Genomic DNA, 22,620 nt, shown 5'->3' with positions numbered 1-22,620 from the left:
AATGCCTGTAGTCCCCACTTAGGCGCCACGTTTTATCTTTTGTCATTCTCATAGTAATCAGTGAGGCCAACACACTGTTCCGTAACAGTTCCTCGATCGCGGCCTTCGCTGTCTTTAGTTTGTGTTGGGCAAGGCGGTGGGGCTGGTGTCAGACCGGTGGACCAGGGGTAGTTTTAATTCTGTGTACAGTACCATCATGTATGATGTTAATCTCTTTATGGGGCAGATGTGGAGTAGCACGTGAGGCACACGATCCACTCGCGTAGGTTATATCACTGTTTACACCCGACCTGTTCGTGAGGGCAATGTCACTATTTTTGTGCGGCCCGCTCGCGGAAGTGTCATCACCAGAAGTTGGGGGCTATTGGGTTGGGGTTGTTTTGGGGGAAGAGACCAAACTGCGAGGTCATCAGTCTCACCGGATTAGGGAAGGACGGGGAAGGAAGTCGGCCATGCCCTTTCAAAGGAACCATCCCGGCATTTGCCTGGAGTGATTTAGGGAAATCATGGAAAACCTAAATCAGGATGGCCGGACGCATCACCAGAAGTTGGTTGGTTGGTTGTTTGGGGGAAGAGACCAAACAGCGAGGTTATAGGTCTCATAGGGTTAGGGAAGGATGGGGAAGGAAGTCGGCCGTGCCCTTTCAAAGGAACCATCCCGGCATTTGCCTGGAGCGATTTAGGGAAATCACGGAAAACCTAAATCAGGATGGTCGGACACGGGATTGAACCGTCGTCCTTCCGAATGCGAGTCCAGTGTGCTAACCACTGCGCCACCTCGCTCGGTCACCAGAAGTAAGAAGCACTAGACTGACCTGTGGTTCTGAAGGCCTGGCGGTGTCTCGCACACACGGCTCTCATTGTTGCTGGTGTGATGACAGCTGTTGCTATGTGATATGCAGTTGTGCTCTAGGCTCGGAGCAGCGGTTGCACAGGTGTTTGTTAGCTGTTCATGAGGTGGCATTGGTGCGGTGGAGGTCGGTATATGCAGCAGGTGCGGTTTTAAGCTCCCCAAACAATGCCTAGCACTTTAGCGTGAGGTCCGGTACTGTTTTAGAGGTAGCAGGAGGCGGCGGAGTCTCGTCCATCGGTAGATGGTCACTGTTTACTCCACTGATTGGCGTGCGGCCATCGCAATGTAGCAGTAAGGCCCTACCCAGGTCTGGCAAAAGTTTATAATGCCTCAAAAATTTGCGCCCAACACTGGCTCTATGGTGTCGGCCATGAAAAACGTCCATGGGTGAGGGATGTGGTTGTGCAGTTGAACAGTGATAGAGGCCACGCCTATAACAGGAATCGCTGACTCGTTCACAGTGCATAGTTGTATAGCGGATGGTGTACGTTTTTCAGGTGGCAGCTGAGTTGGCAGCGTGCTAATATCAGCGCCCATGTCGACAAGATGGTTGTCATAGACGAAGAGCCGCCCGCTGTTAGAATGTATATGCGGTATATGATGAAATGAATGTTGTCATGTTTTGTAGCGAGGCAGCTTGAAGCAGGGGAGTGACCCAATGCGCCTGTGTAAGACCGCTGTTCTAGTTTGGGTAGCTGCAAGGTTAATGACAGTGGCACACATCGGCACTGAAGTGTACCTGGAACCAGCATGGGTGGTGTGGCCAAGTAGGCGCAGCGTCCTGGTCAGGTGAGTTTTCACGGTTAGGCATGGGTCGATAGCCGGTCATGAATGCGGTGGGTGGTTGCTTACATTCTGCAACAAATGTGGCACCTGGGTCTGTCGTGGCATCTGATTGTTGGTGCCTCGTCACAGTGGAGACTTGCGGGGCTGTTGTTGGTGTGGCATGGAAGCGACTGTTGGTTGGACGCAGTGAGCACTGTGCCACGGTCTCCCTGGGTGCGGCCATTGTGCTGGCTACCCACAGCTGGCTGTAGATGTAACAGGTGTTGATGTCAGAGTTGGAGATGATGCAAGTGTTTATCAAGGCATTATGTTGCGCTAGGGCAAGCATTCGGTCGGCAAGACATAACCGGGTTTCCAGCGGTCTGTTGTCATGCATTAGCATAGCCATCTGTATGTTTTCAGGCAGCTTGAGAAGCCATAGTGACCAGAGAGCATGATCTGTTAGGTTTGTGTCGATTCGGAGGCGTATCAATTCGGAGGCGTAACCTGCACCAGAACGCTAACCAGGTATCGTGGTCCAGCGACGTTTTAGCGAAGGCTAGGTGGAGTTGTTGAGGTGAATATGACAGGCAATGTAGTATGAGCATCTTCGCTGTCTCGTATCTGTCAGTGGTGTCTCGTATCTGTCAGTGGTTAGTGCGTGCAGTAGGAAGTCACTGATAAGATCGGTCTTGGTTTGGAGGTGGGTCAAAAGCACTAAAAATTTGTCACAGTCATCTGTGATCCTGACCGACTGCATCATGCCCTCGCAAAATGCGAATCATGCTTGTGAAGAATCAACTTGTAGTGGTGGCAGTTGCAGCTCAGTGTGTGCCTGGCGGTAATCTGCCTGGTGGCGAGGGGCCAGGACCTGCTTGAGGTTGTTGTAATCATGCAAAGTACATGCTGCGGGTTCATGAACACCATCCGGTGGTGCTGGTAGAGGCGGCAGGTGGCGTTGCGGCACTGTAGTCACAGTTGGCGTGTCGCTCATGCGGGTAGACAGGTCCTGGTTAGTGACAATCGTGGCGAATGGCGCATCGGTGTAGGTCACCCAACGCGGTGGCTGTTGTAGGTACTTCTCGTGTTCCCACGGTGTGTGGGTCGTAGTTGCAGTCAGGCTGTATAGTATACTGTGGTCGTGAGGTGTGAAAACCCTGTGCAGTTGCAGGTACACACGGTGTGCCTGTTTGTTGAGTGACATCACGTGGCAGGCGTGGCCCGGAGCGCACGCAGTCGTTGTTGGTGTGATGTCTTGTGATGACGTGATGCGGGTCGCGGCATGGCCATAACAAGTGTTACGTCACCCGGGTGACGTACGAAATGCGCAGAATGTAAAGTTCAGGTGTAGGCCATGGAAAGAGGATGGTCTGGCACAGGAAGGTCATTTGTAGAACGGATATGTCCGCAATAACCCGTAAATATCGGTTCTCTGCAGTGGAAGGTGGTCATACATGTTGGCGATTGTTTGTCAAAAATTGTGGTACTCTGGATTGTGTCTGTAATTTGGTACATTGCACACGGAATGTTGATACGCCCTGAGTCATTAGAATGAAAATGGGTGTGGCGTAGTTCATTAACACTGTCACTGATAGGTATATTAGTAGCACTGGTTAGGTGGGAGGTGGAGACGGTGGTAGGCAGCCATTGTTTGCTGTATATGGTCACTGCTGATGTAGCACAGTTAATTAACACTTTCACTGCCATGTGCATCATATTTGATGCACATCGGTTTTGCCATTTTTGCCTTGTGCATCATATTCGACCATGCGAGGGTTTGTGAGTATTTACCTGTGGTGCATGGACGATCACACCTGCATTGAAATCAAATGGGCGTCACATTATACCGGTCAGAGGTAAAAATATTGTGATGTTGGTTTTGTAGTGGCAGCAATGGATGACAGGCAATTGTTACCTGTTTACAGTGTAGCATCAGTACGTGTTCCCTGCTGGCACCGACAATTTGTTTACATATGTGGCATTGTGTAGTGCTTGTTTGCAATATGATTTTTGTGGACGTTCAGTGAAAAATGGATTCAAAAGAGGAGAGAATTCGAAAATGTTTGGAGGAATCAAGTTTATTTGATGAATCACTGGAAGTGGTAGTGATTCCAACCCAGATTAGCATGCTCATTCCTTGAGCGAGTGTTTGTGTAGATGAGTAATTCCTTTGAAGAAAAAAAAGGTACACATGCAAGTTACAAATAATACGTCTACAACTGGGGAAACAAAGTTTCATCTTCCACTGACGAAGGCAGTGAAAGTGAGCCATTACCTGAAGAGATCTCTCATGCTGATGGACTCCCTATTTCACGAATAAAGTGGTCTGATGTACAGGGAAACTTAAACAGAGGATGTGTAACAGGTCAGGTGTATCAGGACATCATTTTGCACCAGTATGTCCACCTTTTCAGGAGTGCAGTGGTTCCCACCTTCCTCCTGATGGATGATAATGCATGGCCCCACCGAGCTGCCATCATGGAGGAGCACCTTGAAACAGAAGATATCAGGCGAATGGAGTCGCCTGCCTGTTCTCCAGACCTAAACCCCATCGAAGACGTCTGGGATGCCCTCAGTCGACGTATTGCTGCAAGTCTTCAAACCCCTAGGACACTTCAGGAGCTCCGACAGGCACTGGTGCTAGAATGGGAGGCTATACCCAGAAGCTGCTCAACCACCTGATCCAGAGTATGCCAACCCATTGTATGGCCTGTGTACATGTGCATGGTGATCATATCCCATATTGATGTTGGGGTACATGCGCAGGAAACAGTGGCGTTTAGTAGCACATGTGTTTTGGGATGGTTTTCTCAACTTATCACCAATACCGTGGACTTACAGATCTGTGTTGTGTGTGTTCCCTATGTGCCTATGTTATTAGCGCCAGTTTTGTGTAGTGCCACGTTGTGTGGCACCACATTCTGCAATTATCCTTAATTTATGAGCATGAGTGTAGATACACTCAAACACATACGAAAACAATACTCAGAGAACCATTACAAATTCACACACTGCCCATTCTTGATGTATGCCAGTTTAGGTTGACACTTTTTTCATCCTTGCCTCATATTGGGAATTCCTTTTCACTGTCCACATAGTAGTTCAGGCAGTTCTCAGTCTCATCATTATTGCCATTTTTTTTTCTTCAGTGCCGAGCAATACATTTCCTGGCAGTCCTCATTTTGTTACATCCGGTAGTTTACACATTTTGTACAATATATTTCGTTATTTTGAATCTGAAACTTACAAACAGGTATTAGCATTTGGTAACAAAAACCATTTCTTTTCAAGATGACATCAGTTAGTATAAACATTATAGATATTCGAATTAGGCATCATATTCGTGATAAATTCATTATTACGAGTTAACAAGAGAAGACGTCATGCATTAAGAGTCCCAAATTTGTAATTTTCTCTCCCTACTTTCTCATCCAGCAAAATTTTTCCTCCACAGTTACTATTCAAACTTCATGACTTTACACAAAGTTAGGTTATCACACACATTAAGATCAACACAACATTATTAAATACATTGCAAGTTATTTCTGCCAACGTCTGTGGCACTAGAAAAACATCTCACATTTATTTTATATACATTTAGCAGGCCCATTTCCCCTGCCTTTATCACAAACTTTTTTTTTTTCCAACATCATATCTAACCCTTTCAAAAACTTCTAAAAACTAGACATATTATAGCATTCTTTTCATCTTATTTTCATTACTCTTCCAAACATATAATAGGTTCTACTCATTTACATCAACATTTGTCTTCCTGTTACCTCCTTTGCTACTGTACCCACTTTTCTTACTCATGCCTCTCTATTCTAACAGGGAAGAAGGAAAGATGATAGATTCAGTTCATAGTGACAGAAGAGGAAGATTGACAACACAAAAAGGTTGTCAACAACTCAAGCACCTGGTGTTCATCAGACATGTAGCATTGCATAGATTACAATGCCCTCTGAGGGTTTCAGATCATTCACTTCTATTGAGATATAGTTTTAAGTCTACAATATTGTGCATCCCTAACACTTTCTTCGACTTTGAGTACACTAGGAAGTATGCATTGGCATGTGGAGTTACTTGCACTTTGAATGGGCTATTGTAAATATATTTAAATTTATAAATTTCATTATTCATCTCACTGGATTTTTCGTGAGTTTTCACTAAAACTAAGTCACCAATTTTGAATTTAGTTGTCTCAAGTCCCAAGTCTTTTGGATCTGGCGTCCGCCTTTTCTTTCATTCTTTTTCTAACCAACTTTTTTTTTTTTTAGGTCAATAACTACAATAGGTGGAAATTGCAAAGTTGCTTCAATAACACATTTACTTTTGCAATTTAACAGAATTTCTTCAGGTGTAAAACCTGCAGTTTCGTGATAAAGTGTATTCATAATTTTCACAAAATCTGTAATAAACCTGACCCAGGCCTTGTGATTATTATGACAGTAGGTTCTAAACAACCTGCCTAACTCACGCATGTATCTTTCTACAGGGTTACTCGCTGGGTGATAGGCTGAAATATATTTTACTTGTACATCATTCTGTTCCATGCTTTCTTTCCATATTTTAGATATAAATTGAGGTCCATTATCAGATAACACTGCTTTTGGTTTACCAATCTTATTAACCCTTTGCCTCATGATTTAAGTTCCGTTAGCGTGAGCCGTAAGTGGCTGCAAGGTACGGACGCGCCTTACGATTGCCAGCACTTACACATGCTAAGGCTGCAGTGCACTATGCCTGGTGGCGTCCGAAGTCATGCAGACGCCCTCGGGATTTGTAAGTACGTATGTGTGACACCAGTAATGTGACATTTCTACAGGTATCATAAGTAATGACAATTAGTTGCCCATTGGAAATGAAACATTCATTGTCTCAAATGCAACAATATATTCACAAACGTTTTATTTCTCTTTATAAGCAAACATACATTGATGAAATACATCTCAATAATAATATTCACAACAGTGCAATGATCTAAGACTGTATAATATTTTGTTCAAAACATTCTGGGACCTGTTACGTTAGTACGTTGGCAAACATGTTTTCAAACGCAACGTCTTCACAATGACATGTACACGAATTTAATAGTCTTCGATTTTGTGATATCGTTCAAGACAATCTGGCACATGTAATGCAACCTTGCACTTTTTGCATTCCCACGTTATTTTGCTGCATCATTTATGTTTTCTGCACACTACACAAGCTCTCGCAGGCTTTACTTTTGATGGTGTTGGACAAATATGTTTGGGAAAATGCGCCCAATGTTGCGTGTGCAGTCTTTGTGGTATATCGTCGGATGCTAATCGTCCCTCTCGATTATATTCCGGTAAAGGTGTAGTTTTCAACAATGATTCTGCAATGTGAATCCTATATTCGGCATAGCTCTGTCGTTTGCTGCAATGTATTTTGTAATACAAAATGTATGTGTTAAATAAAGCAACATCAAATAGGTAAAAGAATACCTTGCGGTGTCCTTTCATACATTTCCTCATCACAGGGAAGCATGCGAGCATCTGATCTTGGCGATCAATTCCAATTATGCCTCTATTGTATTCGACGACACATTTCGGTTTCCACGGTGCATTGTGGAGAGATGTGTCTGTAGAAATCATTTCTGCTGTTGAATGTTTTGTGGAAAGCATGTAAACGTCTTGTTTATCTTTCCATTTTAGTGCCAATATTCCATTGTAACTCCTCACTGTATATTCTCCCTTCTTTAATTTTGCCTTCAGGAAGTCTGTGCACATATTTTTTCTGTTTCAGCGCACTGTTCCTATCACATTAGTTTTATTGGTGAGGAGAGTTTTGAAAAGTTTCGGTGAAGAAAACCAGTTATCTAAATGCAGAGTATGCCCTTTGTGTAATACTAACTGTGATAGTTCTAGAACTACAATTTCAGACGTACTACCACAAGCATCACATTTGTCACTACCTGTGTATATCTTAAAATCATAGCAGTATCCTGAACTTGACTCACACAATTTATAAATTTTAATACCGAATCTCATTCTTTTAGATGGGTTAAATTGTTTGTAGGATAAGCGCCCCTTAAATTTCATTAATGATTCATCAATGGCAATATTCTCTTGCATTGTGTACATTTCCTTAAATTTTTGATTGAACATATCTGTGACTCGCCTTAGTTTGTACAGCTTATCTGTGTTGTTGGCTAAACTGTTATATGCTAGATGCAGAAATCTACTTATGTGCAGAAATACCCCGAACGGCATCGTTTTCCCAAATATTGGCGTTTTTATAATAGCCCTCCTAGACCAATACATCTGAATCAATGGTTTCCTTACTTCAGCCATGATTATACATAGCACAATGTATATTTTTATTTCATTACAGCCGATAGGAGACCACCTTTGGTCTATTTTTCGTCTCTTCTGTTCACTGTAGAGTACGTCTTGTGCATATCTATTCATCTCAGTTACAATGTTTCCCCAAAATGTACTATTAGATATTAAATAGAAAATGTGTAATTCTCTTATGCTTGAACTCACATGCTGTAAAGCTGCTTCCTTTATTCCAGGAATTTCTGTATACATCCAGATTGTTGGTTCATTGTCTTCCTTTTGCCACATCCATGACTGATTGTTGCTGGTAGGTTTGCTCTTCTTCGTCAGTATCATCTTCAATCACCAGCCCGCTTACACCGTTTTCATACAGGAGGTAAAACGTCACTACCACTGTCAAAATATCCTGCAAAATCATTGTTGGCTATGCCACCACATGTCTCCCTTTCCTCGTGAATGCGTTTGCTACATGTCAGGAACATTGTGAAAGTATTTTTGTAATGTCGGCAGGTCTAAATGCGGCGAAGAACACTTCGTATATGTCGCATGTACTCGATCAGCTCGGCAACATGTCAGAGACTCTGTTTACATTTGGTGTGGCTGACCAATGACGTCTCTCACACGACATGCGCTTGTTCGGCACGGTAGTTGATGTTTGACCAGGTCGGCATGCTACGTCTCTCACATGAGTTGGGCTTGTTTGGTGCGGGAAACATATCATGTCTCTGATACGTCTAGGTGATGTTTGGCCAGGTCGGCATACTACGTCTCTCACACGACAATGTAAGCTAAGGGGTTAAAATATTCAGTCATTTTGCTGAAAACTGCTTTTGCAGTAGCTTTTCTAATAGGGAACAGTTTAATAAATTTAGAAAAAGACTTCCAAAACCGCTACAGTGTAATCAACATTTCCGGAAGTTCTTGGAAGATCTCCATACAAATGTACTGACAACAGATCAAAAGTATCTTCTGGGATAGCATTCTGCATATAACCTTGGTTAGCAACTTTTGCTCTTTGACAAACATCACATGACTTAATCCTATCAGTCATTTTCTTACTGGCACCCACATTTATTGTTCACATCATTCAATTTTTCTATACATTTCTTAGGACCACAATATCCCAAAGTGAGGTGGAAGTAGTCTATAACTTCAGTTTCAAATTGTAATGGCCAACAAACTTTCCACTCCTCTGTACCTGTATTTTTCCTTCTGTACAATATTCCATTAAAGATTTCATAAAATTTACCAATTTTGGGGAATTTGGGATTATTGAAATTTATTTTTACTGATTTTCATACTTCGTCTTCATTTTGATGGAAAAACATGCTCCTGCAAATTTGTTCAATATTCTTCCTACCCTGAACTACTTTAAAGTACCTAATGTGAAATTTACCGTCTTCATTTCCTTCTTCTGGTAAATTATTCATGCCCTCAGGCAATCATGACAAAGCACCTGCTACATAATTATCATTGCCTTTAATATGCAAAATTTCATAGTCAAATTGCTGTAAATATAGAGCCCATTGACTTAATCTGCTGGTAAATAAATGACACTCCTTCAAGAAAGTTAATGCTCTATGATCGGTATGGATAATGGTTTTGTGCCCCCATAAATAATTCCAGAATTTCTTTAATCCCCATATAAAAGCTAATGCTTCTTTCTCTGAAACAGTGTAATTCTTTTCATACTTAATTAGAGTCTACTTGCAAAAGCTATCATCTTGTGTTCTTGATTATTTATTATTGATTGTTCTGGTACAGAAGCAAATAACCAGAGCCACTTCCTCATCTCCTCAAACCCAGAACCTCCCACAGAAGAACCCCAAAAGTGCCCCACTTGTGACAGGATACTTTCCGGGACTGGATCAGACTCTGAATGTGGCTCTCCAGCAGGGATACGACTTCCTCAAATCCTGCCCTGAAATGAGATCCACCCTTCACGAAATCCTCCCCACTCCACCAAGAGTGTCTTTCCGCCGTCCACATAACCTTCGTAACCTCTTAGTTCATCCCTATGAAATCCCCAAACCACCTTCCCTACCCTCTGGCTCCTACCCTTGTAACCGCCCCCAGTGTAAAACCTGTCCCATGCATCCTCCCACCACCACCTACTCCAGTCCTGTAACCCGGAAGGTGTACACGATCAAAGGCAGAGCCACGTGTGAAAGCACCCACGTGATTTACCAACTGACCTGCCTACACTGTGAAGCTTTCTATGTGGGAATGACCAGCAACAAACTGTCCATTCGCATGAATGGACACAGGCAGACAGTGTTTGTTGGTAATGAGGATCACCCTGTGGCTAAACATGCCTTGGTGCACGGCCAGCACATCTTGGCACAGTGTTACACCATCTGGGTTATCTGGATACTTCCCACTAACACCAACCTGTCAGAACTCTGGAGATGGGAACTTGCCCTTCAGTATATCCTCTTTTCTCATTATTTGCCGGGCCTCAATCTCCGCTAATTTCAATTTGCCGCCGCTCATACCTCACCTGTCTTTCAACAACATCTTTGCCTCTGTACTTCCGCCTCGACTGACATCTCTGCCCAAACTCTTTGCCTTTACAAATGTCTGCTTGTGTCTGTGTGTGTGCGGATGGATATGTGTGTGTGTGCGAGTGTATACCTGTCCTTTTTCCCCCCTAAGGTAAGTCTTTCCTCTCCCAGGATTGGAATGACTCCTTACCCTCTCCCTTAAAACCCACATCCTTTCGTCTTTCCCTCTCCTTCCCTCTTTCCTGACGAAGCAACCATTGGTTGCGAAAGCTAGAATTTCGTGTGTATGTTTGTGTTTCTATCGACCTGCCAGCACTTTCGTTCGGTAAGTCACATCATCTTTGTTTTTAGATATGATTATTTAATTCTGTATTTTTATAGAAAATTTCAACTCTGACACCATACACACTAATGTCTGTAATCACATGGAACGGTTCACTCAAAACTGGGTGATGTAAAATATTCCTTCTTACCAATTTGATTGTTAACTCTTCAAAATTGTTTTTACATTCATTCGTCCAGATACATGCACTGTTTTTCTTAAGTAAATCATTTAAATGTGGACTATTAAATGTTTGCCCCTTCACAAATTTGTGATAAAAACTGCAAAGACCTAGAAATGCTTTCAATTGCTTTCGGTTCTTAGGCAGAGGGCATTTTTCTATAGCTTTCAATATTTCTGGGTCCTTTCCAATCCCAGACGTAGTTATGATATGTCCTAAAAACTTTATTTTGTGTTTAACAAATTCACATTTCTTCAACATCAAAGTCATCCCTCCTGCTTGAAGAGCAGTGAACGTTTTATTCAACAGCTCGTAATGTTCTTCTCAACTCTCAGTGGCAATTAACACATCATCAACGTAGATGAGTCTAGCACAAAGTTCCCTACGCAACATGGAATCCAATGCTCTAATAAAAACAGAGACAGAAGTATTTAAACCAAAGGGCACGACTTTATATTGACAGCATTTCCCTGCAAATAAGAATGCTGTATTTTTCCAGGATTCTTCATGTAGTGAGATCTGCCAATATTCTGCAGTGAGGTCAAGGCTAGTTAAATATGTTACATCATGTAATTATTGTAATAAATTGTCTAAATTTTCCGGTCGGTCTACTTCTCTCCTGACAATTTTATTCAGTGTCCATGTATCAATAACAACTCGCATGCCACAGTCTCTTTTATTTACTATAATAAGTGGACTATTATATTCACTGTTGCTTCTTTCAATCACTCCCCATTCTAACATTCTGTCAATTTCTGCCTGTACTGCTTCTTTCTTCGCTAGCGATACTGGATAGGGTCTTACAAAAAATGGTTCATGTTCAAGTGCATCGATAGGGTATTCAAAGTTCTTAACCATACCAGGTTTATCAGAAACACTTCCTGATTAATATTTAGAATGGTAAATAAATCATCTTTATGTTCAGATGAAAGTTCTTGGATTTCGTCAACGGTTTCCCTAAAACTGCCAGTCTTCGCTTCAGTAGACATTAAGTTTTTCAAATCGTTAATTTCATACAAGTTGGACAACCCATCGTTTCCGGGTTTCAATTCTAGCAATATTGACTCTACGTTAGTATCATGTACAGTTTCATTTTCTGCAAATTTAATTTCCAAAGTATTAGGTTCCATATTAATTTTATCAATTTCATTCCCAGAATCTAAAAATACTCTTTCTTTGTCCAGTCAGTCAATACCTAGGATCATTTCTGCACATAATTCAGGTATAACTAAGAAGTCATGTTCAAACTTTTTCCCTTGTATCTCAAATTCAATCAGTACCTGCTTACAATCGGGCTTACTGGATTTGCCAGTTGCTCCTATAATCTTTAGTCCATTCACGGACATGACAACTAATCCTGGTTTACTTGAGATATTCTCAAAACACGACTCTGAAATGGGACTAATTTGAGATCCAGTATCCAACATTACTTGTAAAACAATCCTACAAATTTTTATTGGGATAATGGTTTGTTTAGTAACTAGGGTGACCAGATGCAGTTGTTTAGAAAGGAGAACAAACAGCTTCAAAAAGGAGGACAAAATAAGAAAAAAAAGAGGACACATCAAAGGGGTCAACTGCAGATGTGGATACCACCCGTCAGTTTTGGACAAGTCACATGACTGCCGGGAATTACCGGTAAAACTAGTAGTTAATTGTTACTGATGGTCAGGTGGTGGTTAACTGAGCAATATAAAAAAATTAAAAACATTGATTGTGGTGACTGTGGCGTCAATTGTTTTATGTCAACAACACGGAATTGTTTACAAAGCGAAAAACGTAAGACCGCTCACCTCCCTTCATTCGACGCACCGCTACCAACATCTACAATTCAAGCAGCAGCTGATGACATGTAAACTGCACTTTAACCTTCTGAATACAAATAAATTGAATGACTATGAAACAATGAAATAAAACCATGACAGTTAATCTGTCGAGTTATTTCTTACCTTTATTGGCCACTGAGACGTACGTTCCAGATCCACATACATTCCGCTTCAAATTCATTTCTCCCTTCTTAAAGCCGGATATTTGCAGGAAAGGACATCAGAAAATGTACACTTTCGTTTAGGCATAGCCAAATATTTTATGTAACTCACTCAATTAAAAATTACACTCACAAATCACCTGAGCACTACAGGAAGCCAAGCCAATACAAAACGAAGATACAAAACGAAAATTTTAAATAATCAATATTTGCATTCGCTTATAAGCAGATCAACGATAACATCGACGATCCTTGTGCTACCTACTTCATGCGTGTTTATCACGAAGGCTGTGCCAATAGTTAAAGTATTTAAGAATAGAGCAATAGAATGGGACGAATTGTAAATTTAACTGTATTATGCTCAACTTTGGGAAAAAGCCGGACACTGTAAAAATCCACCCGGACCCTCGACAAAGAGCTAAAATGGCGAACATGTCCAGATTAATCCGGACATCTGGTCACCCTATTAATAAGCCTATGTTCTGTTTCTTCCCACAACAAATCCTGTTCGATCATTCTGTCATTCCAGGAAATGTTACCCATGGATCTTCTCTGTATGTCTAGTAGCTTTTTTGGTTTCTTTATCTCTATGTCTTGAGAGATCTGTTGCAGTTTCTGCCCTTCTATAATGTTATCAGGCGGTTCTTTTGGTTTTGGAATTTCAAATTCCTTCTTAACAGTAAGTGAAGCTTGTACCAGGTCTGTAGGTTTTTGCAAATCATTCTCCAACACCGTACTATCTAGTGGTTCTTTCAGTTTCAGTTCAGTTTCACTTTCTGGATTTTATTTCGAAAAAATTTCATCTCTTTTCTCATATTTATTTTCGGTAAAAGTGTATTCATTCCTATTTGTTTCTATGTACTCTTCCTCACTTGAACTATCACTGAGTTGTTCTTCATTATCAGATTCGAGTAAGAATGCAATTGTTAAGCAATGAGGTAAATCACCAATGGATGTTTTAATAGCTTTGGTTTTCTGATTATCTACTACATATAGTGTTTGATTTACGTTCTCAGGTACTTCTTCAGTATCGCTTTGAATGACATCGGCTTTTACTTCATATTTTGTATAATTGTCATGTACGTCAGTAATTCGCTTTCCATCTTCCTCCCCATCATTATTTTCAAATGATTGTGCAAGATTCATACCCATTTTTACTTCATCTATACCATAGAGGATCTCTTCCTCCACACTAATTTTATTTATACTGGCCATGACATTATTTTTCCTGTTACTCCCTTTAATAATGGTCGCTCGCATACCTTCCCCAGCCCCTTCATTTCTTTCATTTTTCTCTTCTACTAATACTGCACGTGTACTTTACGCAGCACTTCCTATCTTCCTTTCACTTCTACTTACTAAATTCTCCTCTACTACTATGCCTTCCCCTTTTATAACGTCATTGGTTGCATAAATATTTCCACTTTCAGTCACATCTTCCTGCTTCGTTTCATTCCCTAACAATGCCTTCTTGCACAGTCCTGCTTTCTGATTATCTCTGTTACGTAACACGTTCATACTGTTCCCAGTTTTGTAGTCATTTACTCTCGAAACTGGTCTACTGAATTCTTTGATACCACTTGTGTCATTTGCTACAGCAGCCATCTTGTGCGCACGGTGGCCATTTGTCCATCTTAGTTATTGTTATGTTTTTATATCTTTAACTTTCAAACTTAGGTAACTTTCTGTTATTTATTTTTTCTTTTGTGTTACATGTTCGTGCCACTGGACGTTTTGTGCTTGATTTACTTTTGTTTTTCGCATAATATTTAAGTTTTTTACAGTCTCTAACTGTAAATTTAAATGACATCCTGTCACGCGGTACCAAATATAACACTACTACAACGTTTGTTATATCATTATGCAGTTTACCTAGTGACAATAAGATTTTAGTCCTGTCACAAGGAAGCCAAATATAACACTTACTGCTCAACAGATAGTACTATAGCGGGAAAAGCCAAATACATAACTATACTGCACCGTTTGTTATAGTGGCACAACGTTTACTACCAAATATGGTATTACCCTGCAGTAAATGTTACCCTCTGGGAGGATAGAAGTAAACTGACCATGAGTCACCTAATGGATTTGGATTGTCGAACCAGAACTTAATATAACAGTAGAAACCAGAAAGCTAAAGATTGAAATTTGGAAAAGTTCTTAAGTAACCAAGTTAGCTTAAATGAAATAAAAATTGTCACCAGCCTAATTAGGCATAGTAATGTGGAACATTACTTTTGTATAATCTGTATAGAGTTATGATAAAGGAAAGCTACTATTGCTTCTTACCCAAAGAAGTGCAATGAACTCTACCATAACCAGACAAGTGCTACAGTGATACTAGCAGTTATAAATAGTATATGCAAGTTCTCAGGGAAATCATTAACGACTTATTTCTTCTCGATAGTAATTACTTTGTTATATATGAATTATGTGATCACCAAAAGTTATGAAAGTCAGCACTTAACCTGAAATTGAACATGGACATAGTCCTATTTCAACAGTTACTTTTCAAATAGAACAAATATAATTAAAAGTCACTTGCAAGAGGATTTTTACACTCATTAACAAGTAATATTATTTCTACTTTTGTGGATAAGGGTAATTACAGTAACTTTATCTTTCATAGGCAAAGACTTAGGTGGAGGCCCCCAAACTGCCTTTCCTAATTTTACTACACAAAGCACACAAAATTATAGAATTTCTTCAAAATGCAATTAGTAAACTCATTGTTCAAGAATGTTTTCTCATATTAAGCAACACAAAAGTGAGGCCCTTAAACCATCCATTACCATAAAGCAAACTAAACACACTTTTCTGAGACAAATTGTGAGATGCAAATTTTGGTATTATTCTTTCACTAATTTTACTCATCTTGCAGGACTTTTAAAACAGTTAATGTCAGTGATCTTTTATACAGTTCCTTACGTATGACTTTAAAAGCAGTTTACTTTAACTAACCTCAAAATAACGTGCTTGCTTTTGTCATTAGCATAACCAGTAATTTTCACCAACAGAATTAAATGCAGTTAATCTTGGAAACACAAATACTTTGAATTAAAACAAATCAAACATTGTGAAGGTTTTCATAAATGCAATACTAACTACTTCCCTTGAGTTCAGTGAAACCCACAGTGTTTCTATATATCTTGTTGCATTCAAAATTAAGCAACACCAACAATCACTTATTTTCGACCATTTTTCACATACAGGATACTCAGATGTTAGCAATTATGTTGAATAGATCCTAAGAAGTAGGATGAGAGGAACCAATTCAAGGGTCAGATACACTGTTTAATATAATTTGCCTTATTATTGCATATTAAACATTTAAATGTACTGGTCCATAATCTGACCTCTTAGATTTGCTGAAATGATGGCGCAATATTGGTGGCGAGTACATAGTGGCTACCTGGTCTTTCCTCTGGATGTAATTTGCTCTATTACTTTCTTCTTAGTGACGAAATTACCAACTTTAGAGCCTTTTACAATAATAGAGCACCATTTTAGAGTCGTACACACATCCGAGACCTTTCCATATTAATCCAGGTACTGGATGCCTCATTCGGCACTTGCGCTGTTCACTCACTTGCTCCTCAGACCAGACTTTCCAGTAGCTAGCTGCCGACTGACTGTGGTCTCTCACTTGGCACCCAGACTGAGTGCCACATCCATCTTTTAGCCTGCGCCAACCACATTTTGGTTCACGCCAACTCACTTTCGTTACAAATGGGAAATATTGTTACCTTTCATTTCATGCAATGGAAGTCCCTAGGTATGAACCAGCTTATACATAGTTGCAAGCAAACATATTTCATAAAAACCCAACATTTAAACACATTAATAAGCCAAAATAACATAACCATGATTAAATACTACTTTTCTCCAATTAATGCAAAGAATTTAAATGGTAAGGAAAAAACATTTTACACTTCATTACAATAGGTCAAAGACATTACATAGTAAAAAAAAATACATACTTAACATTAAACAGAATTAATCAGTACAAAATATTTACAGAATTAATTATGGTGTTAGAAACCCATTGCCTGGCTGCCACAGTTTTATTTTGTTATGGGCTTTTGTGTTTTGCTGGCGCCTTAATTCTACCTTGCCTCTTCTCTGCAGGGGTGTGTTTACATGTTTTCAAAGTTTTTCTTATAGTTCTTTTGCTATTCAGTGTTTTCAGGAGGGTGTTGCAGAATTTTTCTTTGCTTGTGTACTTATTTTTATTGCTTGCATTGTCTGTTTATTACATTTGCCTATTCCAAAATGAGCTACCCACCTCTCCCACCCCCTGCTCAGGCGCCTTAGCTGCAAGCGATGGATGCAACACAGCCAACACAGATATTTCAGTTTCAGACGCAGCAGATAGCCATGCTGCTAAACACGGTACAGAAGCTACTAACCCATCAAGCCACAGGCAACACCTGTAGCTTCGAGTGCCTTTTCGCCAGTTTAATGAACAAGAGGAATGGCTTGAGCGATTGCAACAGTATGAAGGCCACGTAATTGCTCATAACATACCAGGTACTTTGAAACTACATTACTTTTTATCCACGGTAGGAAGTACAGTCTTTCGCCTCATTCAGAAATTGTTCCCTAATATCACTCCGAGTGAACTTTCCTATGACCAGGTTGTTGATTCGCTAACTAACTATAATGACCAACAAGTGAATATGGTGGCAGCTAGGTACCAATTCTTTCATTGCAAGAAAAGGTCAGAACAAACTTATCACGAGTAGGTAAAGATTTGCAGGCTATGATGAGGAAATACAAATTCAAATGTGGCTGTGGTGCTTTATATTCTGATGTTATGTTGTGTGATGCGATCATGTACAATGTACGTGATGTCAAACTTAAGAGACCAGAGTTTGAAACAATCAGATTTATCATATCATAACAAAGTGCAAATTCTAGATCAGTATAATACAGGTGCCGTGCTGACAAATTTGAGCAGCCACCAATTTGTCGGTTTGAGTCATCCCTCGCTTGTGATTGGCCCATTAGGCAGCAACAACATTTGTACGCCAAGACACATGAACAGTTCTATAAACAGAGAACAGAATTGGTGCTATTTACAGTATAAATGCCAACACTGCCCGTCCAGACAAGCACAAAGTTACGCATGTGGCAAGAAAGATCACATCCAATCTGTATGTTTGCTATGGAACAAACAAAAGAACTCTGCTCACTGATAAAAATCTAGTCACAAGGCCCATGTAATCAATGCAGTGTGTTCGAAGCCTGCTGCAGGCATTAGCAAAACTAGCAAGTGAACAGTTTCTTCAGTGCTACGCCAGTCCAACTAAGTTTTTGTTCATTTGTGTGAAATTTCAGGTGAACACGGATGCCTTTGTTACATTGCTGAATTGTAACATGTTTGAACTGTTAAACTCCCCATGCCTGTCTAAAACTAGCACACACCTGATGGCTTATAATGGACAAGACATTCCTGTTCTCAGAAAATGTACTTTGCCTGCCATGTATCGTTTGCATACACAAACTGTGACTTTCACTGTGATACAATCACGCGATTTTGAGAACATATTTGGCTTGATTCGTTTGGCTTTAACATTCAGGAAAATGTGTAGTCAGTAACTGCATTCAGTGCAAAAGACAATCTAACTAGCTTACTGAAAGAATTCCCTGAACTTTTTTTGGCTGATTTAGGCAAGGCTAACAATTTTGTTGCACATATCACTATGAAAGATAATGCTTAGTTGAAATTTTGCCCAGCCAGAACAGTTCCCATTGCATTATGGGACAAAGTCGCTGCTGAACTTAAAGAAATGCAAGATAGCGGAGCAATTGCACCCATACATGCTAGTCAGTGGGCAAGTTCATTGGTTTTGCTCCCCAAACCTCCAGGTCACATTTGCTTTTGTGTTGACTTGTAAGTGTTCACTCAACCCACAGACTGTGACTGATAACTTATCCACTGCTACATCCAGAGGATCTCATGGACAGATTAGGCGCTGGTTGCTACTATCCAAAAATTGTGTGACGCATATCTTCAAATATCACAACATGAAGAATCTCAAAATGTGTGTGTTGTGAACACTCATTTGGGCTTGTTTAAATATTTGTTTTTGCCTTTTGGCAGTGCTTCTGAACCCGCCATTTTCCAACGGTATTTGGCACAGCTTACTGCTCAAGTACCAAACTGTTCAAACTATTTGGACGATATTGTCACAGCAGGTTGTACACCAGAAGAACACATTGCAAATTTGCATACTTTGTTTCGTGTGTTATTTGAAGCAGGACTAAAGTGTCGACTGGACAAATGTCATTTTTTAAAACCTAAGTTGGAGAATCTAGGTGATGTCATAAACAGTCAAGAAGTACATACTCTTCAGTTACATTTTTTAGCCATACGAGACCTGCCAGTTCCTTGCAATGTCACAGAATTGCAGTCAGTTTTAGAGAAAATGAACTATTACATTCAGTTCCTATCGAATGCTGCACGAATCGCTTGCACAAAAAGAACATCCCCTTCGTTTGGACAGATGAGTGCCAAGAAGCTTTCCCAAAACTTAAATGATGCATTGCTCAGTGATTGGTTCACTTTGATCTTGACAAACCAGTTGTGTTGCTAGTTGACTCCTCCTTACGGAATAGGTGCTTTCGCTCAGAGTTGGTGATAAAGACAGGCCTATTGCTTTCACATCAAAAGTGTTGTCCAAAGCTCAGTGAAGTAATTCACCAATAGAGAAAGAGGCATTGGGTATTGTGTATGGTGTCATCAAATTCCACCACTATCTGTATGGTAGAAAATTCTACTTTCATCACAAGCCATTGCAGTCCTTGTTTCAACCGACGAAGCTGGTTCCTGTACGAACTGCCCAAAAATTGCTAAGATGGGCTTTGTTGTTGTCTCAATACAGCACAAGAGTGTGTATTGTCTGACAACTCAACATGTTAATGCGGATGAACTTTCACATCTCACAATTGGCCCTGATAGACTTTGACACTTCTGCTGCATCTTGTTGTCACATCGATGCTCATGTTTCTTGATTGCTTCAATCCTTTCCTCTGAATTATAGAAAAATTGCAAAGGCCACAGAAGCTGATTCAGATTTGAACATTTTGCTAAAATACATTCGCACGTTAGCCTTACTCATTGCATAGAATAAAGAACTCTGTGGTGTGCCGATACTTTAGCATAGCCATTGCCTCACTATACAGCAAGGTGTGATTCTTGTTCAAAATGACAGTAGACGGTCACGTGTGTCGATCCCCAAAGTTTTGCAAAGAGAAGTGTTGCAGTTACTTCATCAAGGACATTGTTCGTACGAAACAATTAGCGCATTGACACTGTACTTGGCAGGGTATGGATGCCGAAATAGAACAGATGATGTCACAGTGGCACGCATGTGTGGAAAATCAGTCTGCTCCACCACAAAAATTGTCTGCTCGGCCCAAGTCGGAATCACCATGACAACATGTGCACATAGGCTTTGTAGAACCTTTTTGAAACACTCATTGGTTGATTGTGGCAGTCTCTTATAGCAAGTTTCCTTTTGCTGTGCCGATGAACTCAATAACGCCACATAGCACAATTCAGGCATTGTCCTCAATTTTTTTGCCTCGAAGGTTTACCTGAAGTTAGTGTCAGACAATGGCACTCAGTTCAGATCAAATGAATTTGAAACATTCTGTGAACATAACGGCATACACCATCTAACTAGAGCACCATTCAATCTGCAGTCCAGTGGCAAAGCAGAACATTTTGTCAGAACCTTCATGCGGTAGATGGCCAAACTTCACACGGCACACACCTGGGATTAAGCATAGCAACTGTTTCTCGCCCCCTCGTTCGCATCCATGAGATGGATCATCGCCGGCGGAATTGCTTCACGGCCGCTGCCATCGGACACTACTCCACCTGCTCCACCCTCCTCAGCATTCGACACTGAAGGAAGGTCATAAAAATCGCTTTGTGCTGCATGATATTGTGTTTTTCAGGGTTTTTAGTGGCAGCAGATAGTGGGCGCAAGGTGAGTTCCTTCATCGACTTGGCGCATACATGTAACTCATTTCAGGTCCAGAGGGATTATAGTGCCAGCGTCACAATCAAATTCGACAGTCATGGGCATAGTCATCCTTCTGTATCTCTTCCCCCAGGTTCACAGATCCCTAGGACAGCACAGCCACAGCAGCCACCAGAGGGTGTCATCACGACACTGTGGGATTGCCCCATGGAGACAGAGCCTTTGCCTCCTCTTGTCCTACTGGTGGAGCTGGGCCTGCCCACGCTGCAGCAGCCGATATCTTCTACATACACTTACCCTTCTGGGTGTTTTCTGGGAAATGTTTCCACCAGAGCGCAAGCCAGATGGTGGGATATGACAGATAGTCTGATGTTCCCTACAGCCACAGCTTCCAGTCCATCGCGGCGTCCACCCTCCAGTCTCCCCTCCCGTTGTCTTGTTCCTTATATGATGATGGTCCTTTGCTTTGGGGGGGGGGGGGGCGAATGTTATGGCATAAAGCCAAGTGACGGCACCCCAGTCGGGAACAATAGAGAAGAGATGGCTATGAGAAGACGTCAGCCAATCACATGCTGACACACATGACAACGTGACAGTAGTGGCACCTATGTGAAGAGGACATTAGAGCCACAACCGACTGGTGACGCCCCAGTTGAAAAGCAGCTTCAAGATTAGGCACTTGTATAGTAGTGACAGTTCTTGTCAACTCACTTGTATGTTCTACGTAGCACAGACTTGGACCTGTTTATAATGAATAAGTTTGCTAATTTTGTATATCACCTTTCGCTTGCGACACGTGTGTGTAATTGTGAAGTTATGTTTTGTATCTTTTTGTTTGGTAATAAAACTAATTAATATGATTTGTTTGAATTGTTTGTCTATCGAACTGAGTTTGTAGTATTCCTAGACTCCACATAACTGATGACGGGGGAGGGGGGGGGATGTGGAGACATAATAGAAGGTATTAACAGTTTTTCTACTTCTGGTTACTATGGTTTGTGTTCTATTACCATTACCATTCCTGTTATTATTATTATTATTATTATTATTATTATTATTATTATTATTACTGTTGTTATAAGTACTATGGTTCCTCCTGTTATCATTCTGTCTATTTTGCTGGTTGTGTTAATACCTGTTAACCCTGTCCTCTTACTCAGAACCTTTGTCAGGTTTTTCAACATGTTTCAAAAAATTCTCTAATGAATCATGGGGGCTGCAAACAAGGCCCCAATGAGCCCTCATTGGTAGACATCTTTTCAAGGCATCAATAAGAATAAGATGGTCAAAAGATTTGTCCAGGTGAGGTGTGTTTCTCACAAAATTCTTGCATCAAGAGATTACCTGATCTGTACCTACTACATTAAAAAATGCTCATTTGATGCCCACCTATTTACTTTCGGACCAGAATTTATTCAAAAACATCTGTACGAATTCATTAAATGTTATGTTTGGCTTTACAATTTGATTAGCTCCTGATAACGCTTCGCCATTAAGGAAACATTTGGCTCGTTTAATTTTTGCAGAATCAGGCAAGTTCAGAGGGAAACTATCTCTACGTCGCTATAGGAAGTCCACTGTGTGTATTATGAAATCCCTGGGGAAGTATTCAAGAGATAAATTGTTACAATATTTCTGTCAATTTGCAGATGTGACACATTTGTTTCAACATCACTTAATTGGGTGTTAACCTGTTGTCTCAATTTTAT

General features: G+C 40.7%; 1 long non-coding RNA gene across 3 annotated transcripts; it reads left to right on the top strand.

Moving 5' to 3' along the window:
- The first annotated feature begins 6,279 nt into the window (after nucleotides 1–6,279).
- LOC126234624 (uncharacterized) lies at nucleotides 6,280–21,771 on the top strand. 3 transcript variants are annotated; one of them, XR_007544752.1, is made up of 3 exons: nucleotides 6,280–6,404; nucleotides 17,274–17,447; nucleotides 21,045–21,771. It is a non-coding gene; the product is annotated as an uncharacterized LOC126234624 (long non-coding RNA). The 3 variants fall into 3 exon arrangements; XR_007544753.1 differs by lacking the exon at nucleotides 6,280–6,404 and adding an exon at nucleotides 6,665–6,752; XR_007544751.1 differs by lacking the exon at nucleotides 6,280–6,404 and adding an exon at nucleotides 6,761–6,950.
- The last annotated feature ends 849 nt before the right edge of the window (nucleotides 21,772–22,620 follow it).

The sequence above is a fragment of the Schistocerca nitens genome, chromosome 2 (genome assembly GCF_023898315.1).
Source record: "Schistocerca nitens isolate TAMUIC-IGC-003100 chromosome 2, iqSchNite1.1, whole genome shotgun sequence".
NCBI lineage: Eukaryota > Metazoa > Arthropoda > Insecta > Orthoptera > Acrididae > Schistocerca > Schistocerca nitens.
The sequence above is the reverse complement of the archived record's forward strand: the minus strand, read 5'-3'. Positions and strand labels throughout refer to the sequence as shown.